The sequence below is a fragment of the Fragaria vesca genome, unplaced genomic scaffold, assembly GCF_000184155.1.
Source record: "Fragaria vesca subsp. vesca unplaced genomic scaffold, FraVesHawaii_1.0 scf0513155, whole genome shotgun sequence".
Taxonomy (NCBI): Eukaryota; Viridiplantae; Streptophyta; class Magnoliopsida; order Rosales; family Rosaceae; genus Fragaria; species Fragaria vesca.
In genome coordinates, this window is record NW_004443447.1 from 575,912 (window position 1) to 583,845 (window position 7,934).

Consider the following 7,934-nt stretch of genomic DNA (forward strand, 5'->3'; position numbering starts at 1 on the left):
TCGAAGTCGTCTTTTCAGTTGCCAGGTTTGCACATTGGACCAATTGGAAATAGTTTACGTTTTAGATTTGTAATTATGCTTTAAACCCTAAGGTTGCGGCTAACGAACTTGTTGCTGCTATAAGGGGTCTGAATGTAAATTGCTAATTTACACGAACTGCCTATGTACCCCTAACAGTTTTCTTTCCGTTGGTGTAGAGTTTCATGAATATGTAAGAGGATTAGGATTACACGATGAGGTACTTTAAGTTTCACGTTATGTTCAAAATGTTTGTTGTTAGCATCATGTGTGTTTGAGGTATTATCTCAGACATTGCGGTGTAAGGCTAGTGTGGGGTTTGACAATCATGTCAAGTTTAGAAGGTTAGGTACTAGAGGGTACTGTAGGGAAAGGGTTTTGTTCAAGTTTGACGTTCAAAACGCATGATGTTAGCGTCATTCGTGTCTTAAGGTACTATTTGACATTTGTGTTGAAGGTAACTAGGTAAAGGGTCCATGGCTTATTGTGTAAAAGACATGGTTGTGGTTTTTTGGGTTTAGGGTATACGGTGTACGGTTTAGGTTTTAGGGTTTAGGGTGTATAGTGTACGGTTTAGGTTTTAAGGTTTAGGGTTTAGGGTTTAGGGTTTAGGTTTTACGGTTGACTGGTTAAATGACATATTACTGAGGGTACTAGGTCATTTTGGAAAAAATTTGCCTATCCACGATTGGTCAGTTTAGCTACAGATACGAAAAAGCGGACAGTTATGTAAAAGACCCAATTATAGGGTATTGTAAGTGGAAAAAAAATTCTTCGTCAATGTCAGATGGGTCAGATACCCAAAAGTGTTAATCGAGTCCATTGGAGTCAAACCTTTTGAAAGTGACCATGTTCATTTTTCATTGGCTGCGAAGGGGAGGATGGTTTGTTGGGTAATTTTGTAGTGCGACGGCCGTGCCATGTGTCTGTGCAACCGGTGGTGCGACACGTGTTTATTTTTAAAAAAAATTTCACAGCAACCGCTGCGTTCTCCGGCGAAGCTTCTTCTTTTTTCTTGACCCTCACCGGCCGAAACCATCGCCAACCACGACGATCTCCTCTCACAGATCCTCCTCCGCCTCGAAGCCAAGTCCCTCCTCCGCTGCTCTCCCTCATTTCCAACCCCAAATTCCACGAGTGCCACACCCTCCGAAACCGTACCCCTCCTCTATCCTCCTTCTTCTTCCTCTCCACCTCGCACGACCACGTGGCACGGCCGTCGGACAAAAGAATTTCCTCTTCGAAACTGCTTTGGGTTGTTTCGGTGAGCTCGTGGTTTTTCTGTTATATGGTATTGCTCCATACGTCATTAGAACCGTGCAGAGACATGACCGAAGCCGTAAAAATTGTCAGTAGACTTAATTGCAATGTCTAAAAACATTAGGTCCGCGCCTCGTGATGAGAATCGATTATTTGGTAAAAGCAACAGTTTGGATTCGATCACGCTTTAGGAGGGTGTGTGTATGTGGTTGAGATGTGCTGCTTGGTAGGGTTTTTTTCGATTAGAACTGCTGGGTAGGGTTTCCCTCCTAAAATGAGGGCGATTAATCGAGGGTTCGGATTCGATAACACTTCTCATGGTGATATCATGTGGTTTAGATGTGTTGATGTGAGATCGAAAGTGGTTGAAAGTGGTTTAACGGTTGGGGGGGTGGTACTTGGTAATCGGGTAGTTTAAGTTAAACATTGAACCTTAACCCTTAAACATTTTGTTCATCCTTGCTCAGTTTCGTCAGTTTCATCCTTGCTCAGTGAGGGTGGTAGTCCGGTCCTCTTTCCTCAGTTTCCTGTTGTTCATCCTTGCTCAAGGTATGCATGAATGTTTTTGGTTTACACATTAGGATTAGGTGTAACACCCCGGATCAAATTTTACCTATTTACTGGGTATTTTACGAGTTATTGAGGAATTTAACCGTGCTCGGTAATTTGGTAATTTAACACTCAAGTTTATTGTCGAGGTTTTTTCTCAGAATGTTAAATTCCTCTTTTAAGGCCTCAATGTAGTACTACGTGTCGACACGGGTTCAACGATGCCTTTAGATTATTTGTCGGAGCTTCGAGTTAGTTTTTTATGATTTATTAGAGGTTTGGTTTTAGAAATTATTTTGTTCGGAAGAAATAATTTTTAATCCAGGCTGTTAGGTCCATTAGGGTTTTGATCTGAGCCGTAGAATTTAAGCTTAAAAGGTAAAGAGGAGGTTGACCCAGTCAAAGAACCCAACTCGGGTTTGACCGAGCCTAACCGTGCCTCTCTCTCTCTCCTCCCTCGTCTCCCTCTCCGCTGCCCTTCTCCAGCGCAGCACCGCCGTCTTCGGCCACCCCTGGCGACGAGACCACCGTCGTTCTCTTCCTCTCCTCCTCTCCTTTCTAGCCTAACCCATGGATCACGCAAGCAAACCGGATTAGAGGAGATCGAAGCTGTCGAACACAACTGTGTTCGTCAGATTCCGGCAAGCTCAGGCGGCGACAACTGCAACGAATGGTAGGGTTCTTCTCCTCTGTCCTTCTTCTTTCTTTCTATGCCTTTCACTTTTCAAATCGAGTTCGAATTTGGAAAGCCCTCTATTGTGTTTTTAGGTTTTCGTCAAGGTTTTTAGGTAGGTTTGTTCTTGGAGCTTCGGTGGGACTACCGAGCTCCGGTGAGTCTAGAAACGGTCGAATGGAGCTCAGTCGTGCCTTGGAGTGATTTAAGAGCAACAGTCGTGGTTTGGGATTGGAGCAGAAGCTTGAGCTCCCAATCGGGGACTCCGGTCAGACTTCAAAATTCGTCTTGAGAAGAAAATTCGGCAAGGGTCGAGGTTCTGCAGTTCGACATGAGATGGCTAAGGTAGTTCCTCTTTCCTCTAGAGCTATTGTGTTGTTGTTTCTATGTTGGATCGTTTGGAGTTTGGTGACTAATTCAATGTTTTGGTTGTTCGTCGAGAACTTTGTGATACAGAGTTTGCGAGGAGACTATGGCCAAATTCCGGCAAGTTGGCGGAATCCGGCGAACTATTTCGGAAGGTCACCGGAATCCAGTGAGGGTTCCGACGAAGTAGGAGATCCGGTAGATAGCCGAGAAGGTAGTTCTCGAGGCTACTCTTTCTAATTCAAGTCGTAGTTTCTGGTTTACTAAAATCTGCCATTTTAGGAAAGTTTCTTTTTAGGGAGACTTTCCTTTTTTGGAAACTTTCTATTTATGGAAACACATTTTTGGGTGCCCTTAGTGATATATGGGATGGTATGGATGAAGAAACAACTGTAATTGTGTTGTGATTGAGGATTTCTCAGATGAAGAAATTGGATAATTGAGGAATGGATTTAGTGAAAAGGTTTGTTCTTATTTAAGAACTAATTGATTTCAAGTGAATCAAATAATTGAATTATTATTAATATCTGTTGGTCAAACGTGGGTCAAGCCTGATCAATTCCTGATCAACCTAGGAAATCCTAGTCAAACTAGGAAGAAGTCTATTCATTAATGATTATGGAGTCTGGTCTAACCAATTTATTCTTCTGTTTATCGTCAGACGTGGGATTGACTAGAGTGTGTGAATAGTTGGAGGCAGCGCTTGAGGAGTATTCCGAGCATTGGAAGGCTTAGGCCTAATATTATGAGTGGACTTTTGTTTTAAATAATGTGCATGCAAATGGTTTATTGATGAATAATTTCTTTTGTTGGAGAATAACCGAAATTAAGAATTTCGGTGATTATATATTCATATATGGATGATTATGAGGATAGTATGTATATAAATAAATGCTAGCTAGCTGTACGTGCTTTTCCGCCATAATGAGGTAAAATTTCATTATGGTGTGACGTGAGCGTTAGATGCAATCGTCGTAGCCCCATATAAATATAAGAATTTATATAGGGAATATGCACGTATATATACACTCGTGCTTTTCCGCCATAATGAGGTAAAATTCCATTATGGTGTGACGTGAGCGTTAGACGCAAGCGTAATAGCTTTGTATGAATTTCTATTTTTTCTTATTCTTTCATAGAATTCATACAAGAAATATGATGAGTGCCCTTTCCGTTATGGATAGCTATAGTATGCCATAGAAACCATAACTTTCCGTTATGGAACTATCATAAATCCCACGGTAGTTTTTTACTAATTCTACCATAGTTATCCCATTCTATTTTGGTAGTTTGACTGTGGAATTTATTTTTTTCTGTATTTTCGGAATATGAGTGTGTGACTTGGTATAATTGATCCTATGGCTAGTACAGAGAATAGATCTGTCATCTTGATAGAGATAGTTTTACTTCGTCAGATATTCATTTTAGTATCTGGAGCACGGAATATATGAAATAGATTACTATTAGAACTATGATTCATACTTAATAGTCAAACCTCATGGCCGGACTTCAAAAAAATTTTAAAGAGTTAGAAGTTATAAATAAATTTTTTTTTATTTCAAACTTCCGTTTAGACTTATTTTGATCAAAGGACAAATATTTCTTTTGATTTTTCGTCATTAGATCTAGTCATTGAATAGGTGATGATCCAATGGTTCTTACTTAGGGAATTTTGGGACTTAGTTTGAGAAGGTTTTATTGAATCATCGTGGTTCTAGTATGAATCTGCGGTTTTAATCGATTCATAGGGTCTTAACAAGAGAATTCCTATCAATAAAATCAATAAAGAAACAGCAGTAAAGCCGCAGTACACATAAATAACAACAAAGAAAATAGGTAAATAGAAGATTCAAGAGGCCTATAAGGAGCAATATAGAGATGAATGAGCCGACTTGATTTTTTGGCATTATAACCACAAAGAATAGTTTTTGGGTTTTTTATTCTTTCATATCTTAAGAAAAAACGGAATCGTAGAATTAATAAATTTAAAACTTTCTATTCCACACATCTGTTCCCTTAGGCACGGCCATACATAACATAGAAATCACACTTGGAAAGGGTGGACAATTAGCTAGAGCAGCAGGTGCTGTAGCGAAACTGATTGCAAAAGAGGGGAAATCGGCCACATTAAAATTACCTTCTGGGGAGGTCCATTTGATATCCAAAAACTACTCAGCGACAGTCGGACAAGTGGGGAATGTTGGGGTGAACCAGAAAAGTTTGGGTAAAGCCGGATCAAAATGTTGGCTAGGTAAGCGTCCTGTAGTAAGACGAGTAGTTATGATGTAGACCATCTCCATGGGGGTGGTGAAGGGAGGGCCCCAATTGGTAGAAAAAAACCCGCAACCCCTTGGGGTTATCCTGCACTTGGAAGAAGAAGTAGAAAAAGGAATAAATATAGTGATAATTTAATTCTTCGTCGCCGTAGTAAATAGGCGAGAAAATATAATTTATTTCTTCGTCTTAAAAAAAAATATTAGGGTGAACGACCGGAATTGAACCCGCGCATGGTGGATTCACAATCCTCTTTCCTTGCCTCGAATCAGCCAAGGAAAGAGGGGGATGGGGTGTAAATACATATATATATATATATATATATATTATTTTAACTTAAGAGGCTCTATTTTTATAAAGTTTTGGAGACTAGCCGGAGCTAGGCATATATTTGCCAGTTTATGAGTTGAGAGCTTTTGAGCTGTTACATGCAACATAATTTTTATGGAAATTAAATTGGGAAAGCATAAAGATTTTTCTTGCTTGTTTCTTTTAAATTTATTTTTGTCCACTCACTCTAACGTTTTTCAATTGCTTCTCCCTTGGGCCCTTCGTTTTAAAAATGCCCAGTTTGCAGGTTAGTTTAGTTGAGGTCGGGCATACTTGCAGTCGAGGCATAGTTCGTAATATAGCTTCCGCTTATTTGTTTATTCTGTTTCTTTTATTCCTTTTAGAGTTGCTCTGAACCAATGAATTGTTTGTTGTGAGATTATATTTAAATTAGTGAATATTTTGGGAGATGTTGTGAAATTGGGGAGCATAAAGGCTCCAAGAGTACAGTTTAAGGTTGGATTTGGATTTTCATAAGTGCTTGCAGGTGTTTTAGGAAGGGTTTTCCATTTTCAAGGGAGGTTATATCGAATTTTCAGTAGAATCTCTTTTGGAGGCGGTCCCCGTAGGGTTTACTTCAAATTTCAGGGTGAAATTCGGAGTGGGTCTTGACATTAGGTATGCAGGAATGTCTTTGTGGGTTTAAAAGTTTTAAGTTGCTTTTTAGTTTATAGATTTAACATATGTTCAAAGGTTAGAGGGTGGATCTGAATCATCTGATGGCTTCCATTATCGTTCGTTTGTTGTTGGGAGTTTAATGCATGGGGTTGGTGTTGTATTGGTTACGGATACATGGAACTTGTACTGGAGATCTGTTTCGTGTGTGTTTAAACTTTCCGATGTTTCTCTTGTATGCAGATGAGCGCGCGGCGAGGATCTCTCTTCCACTCCCCTTGTGCCACACCTCCTCGACTGACATTGGAGTCGGTGGCGAGATCAGATCTTGCTGACTTCGTCGCCACTGTAGCCGGTTTATTGGAAGCGAAGGTGGCCGCTGTTACAGAGTTGGGGTGGGACTCCCTCCTCAACATCAATTGTCCTCGCCTCGTCGGTCCTATATGGAGACTGATGATCAATGGGACTCACGTGTTGAACAAAATAGTCATTGTGCTCGGACATGAGTTTGAGCTCAACGGGGCCTCCTTTGAGCGTCTCATAGGAATATGGGACGGGGATTGCGACTTCGATCTGGGTGGTACCACAGATACCACCGAGTATGGGTTGTTGGTTGCGCAGCTTTGCGACGCAACCGGAAAGATTCAATATTCACGTCTGAAAGAAGATAGTCCGACAACGTGAACAAGCGGATGATCATTTTAAGATCTCCTACTGCTTGCTGGCACTATCACAGGTACTATGCCCGACGACGTCTTGTGATGTTGACCCGTCCCTCATCCTGCCTCTTCTCGAGACAGGCCACATCAGACGAAAGAACTGGGCATCTTTCTGTGTTAGAAGGTTGTTGGATGCCGTCAGCGCCCAGATAGAGAGCTGTAAGAGGCAAGTCGGCGGGTGTCTACTGTACTACTAGCTGATGTACCTAGACTATGTGGGTTCTGCTTATGGTGTTTACTCTAATGGCAACATTCTTTCGCTAATGGCATGGGGAGAGGATGAGGTGAAGAAAGTCATCCGCAAGCTCAGAGAACTGGGGGGTGTGTGAAGCCCTGTTGAGTTACTAGATAAGAACAAGCGCGTCAAGACCTCTACCAATTCCTCCTCCGACCATGACGGAGCCATGAAAGGGTTTGCCATAGGGCACTCGGTTGACGAGGACATATTCGAGTTAAAGCTTCAAATGGGGAGGGTCAAGGACGATGTGTGGAATCTAAGTGAAAAACTTGGAAAGATTCAGCCAGAACTGGCTCTTCTGTCGGTGCGAGTGGAGGCAATAGCAAACCAGATCATTTTAATGAGCGAAGACTGTGTGAAGATGGTAAAGGCCCAATTGCTGGTGTCGTTGGGCGGCAAGGGGAACCGGTGCCACTACCAGACAGTGCAGACTCCACTGAAGAGGTGCCGAAAAGGAAATGGACGTTCGGCCATTGAGGCTGGCTGGATTACCGAAACTGTGGATGCACAGGAGCAGGTTAAGGTAAGACGTTTGAACCCTGTATTTCCTCCATAGGAATGAATTTCTCTAGTTTTATGGCTACTTGTGATGCTAGTTTTCCATGGCCACTGCAGGAATTGAGTAAAGTAACTAGGGCTGCTTCAGCCAGCTCCAGCAGTCCGGGCGCACCTCTTGAGAAGACAAGAAGATCAGGAAAGGAAGGGCTTTTCCAGTCGGCTTTATCTGCCCATCAAAGGTCATTGTTCACATATGCAGTCAAGCACAAGGCTACTAAAGACCGTCAGATGAACCGCAAACCAAGAAGTCCCTACGGACCGCTGATGATGGCTATAACCAGCGACGATAACCTTATGATAAATTACGCCATGGCGGAGACGTCCACTGAGGCTG

At 41.9% G+C, this 7,934-nt stretch overlaps 1 pseudogene; it reads left to right on the plus strand.

The window, feature by feature from the left end:
- Positions 1-1,552: 1,552 nt before the first annotated feature.
- Positions 1,553-6,769, plus strand: LOC101295008 (annotated as a pseudogene).
- The last annotated feature ends 1,165 nt before the right edge of the window (positions 6,770-7,934 follow it).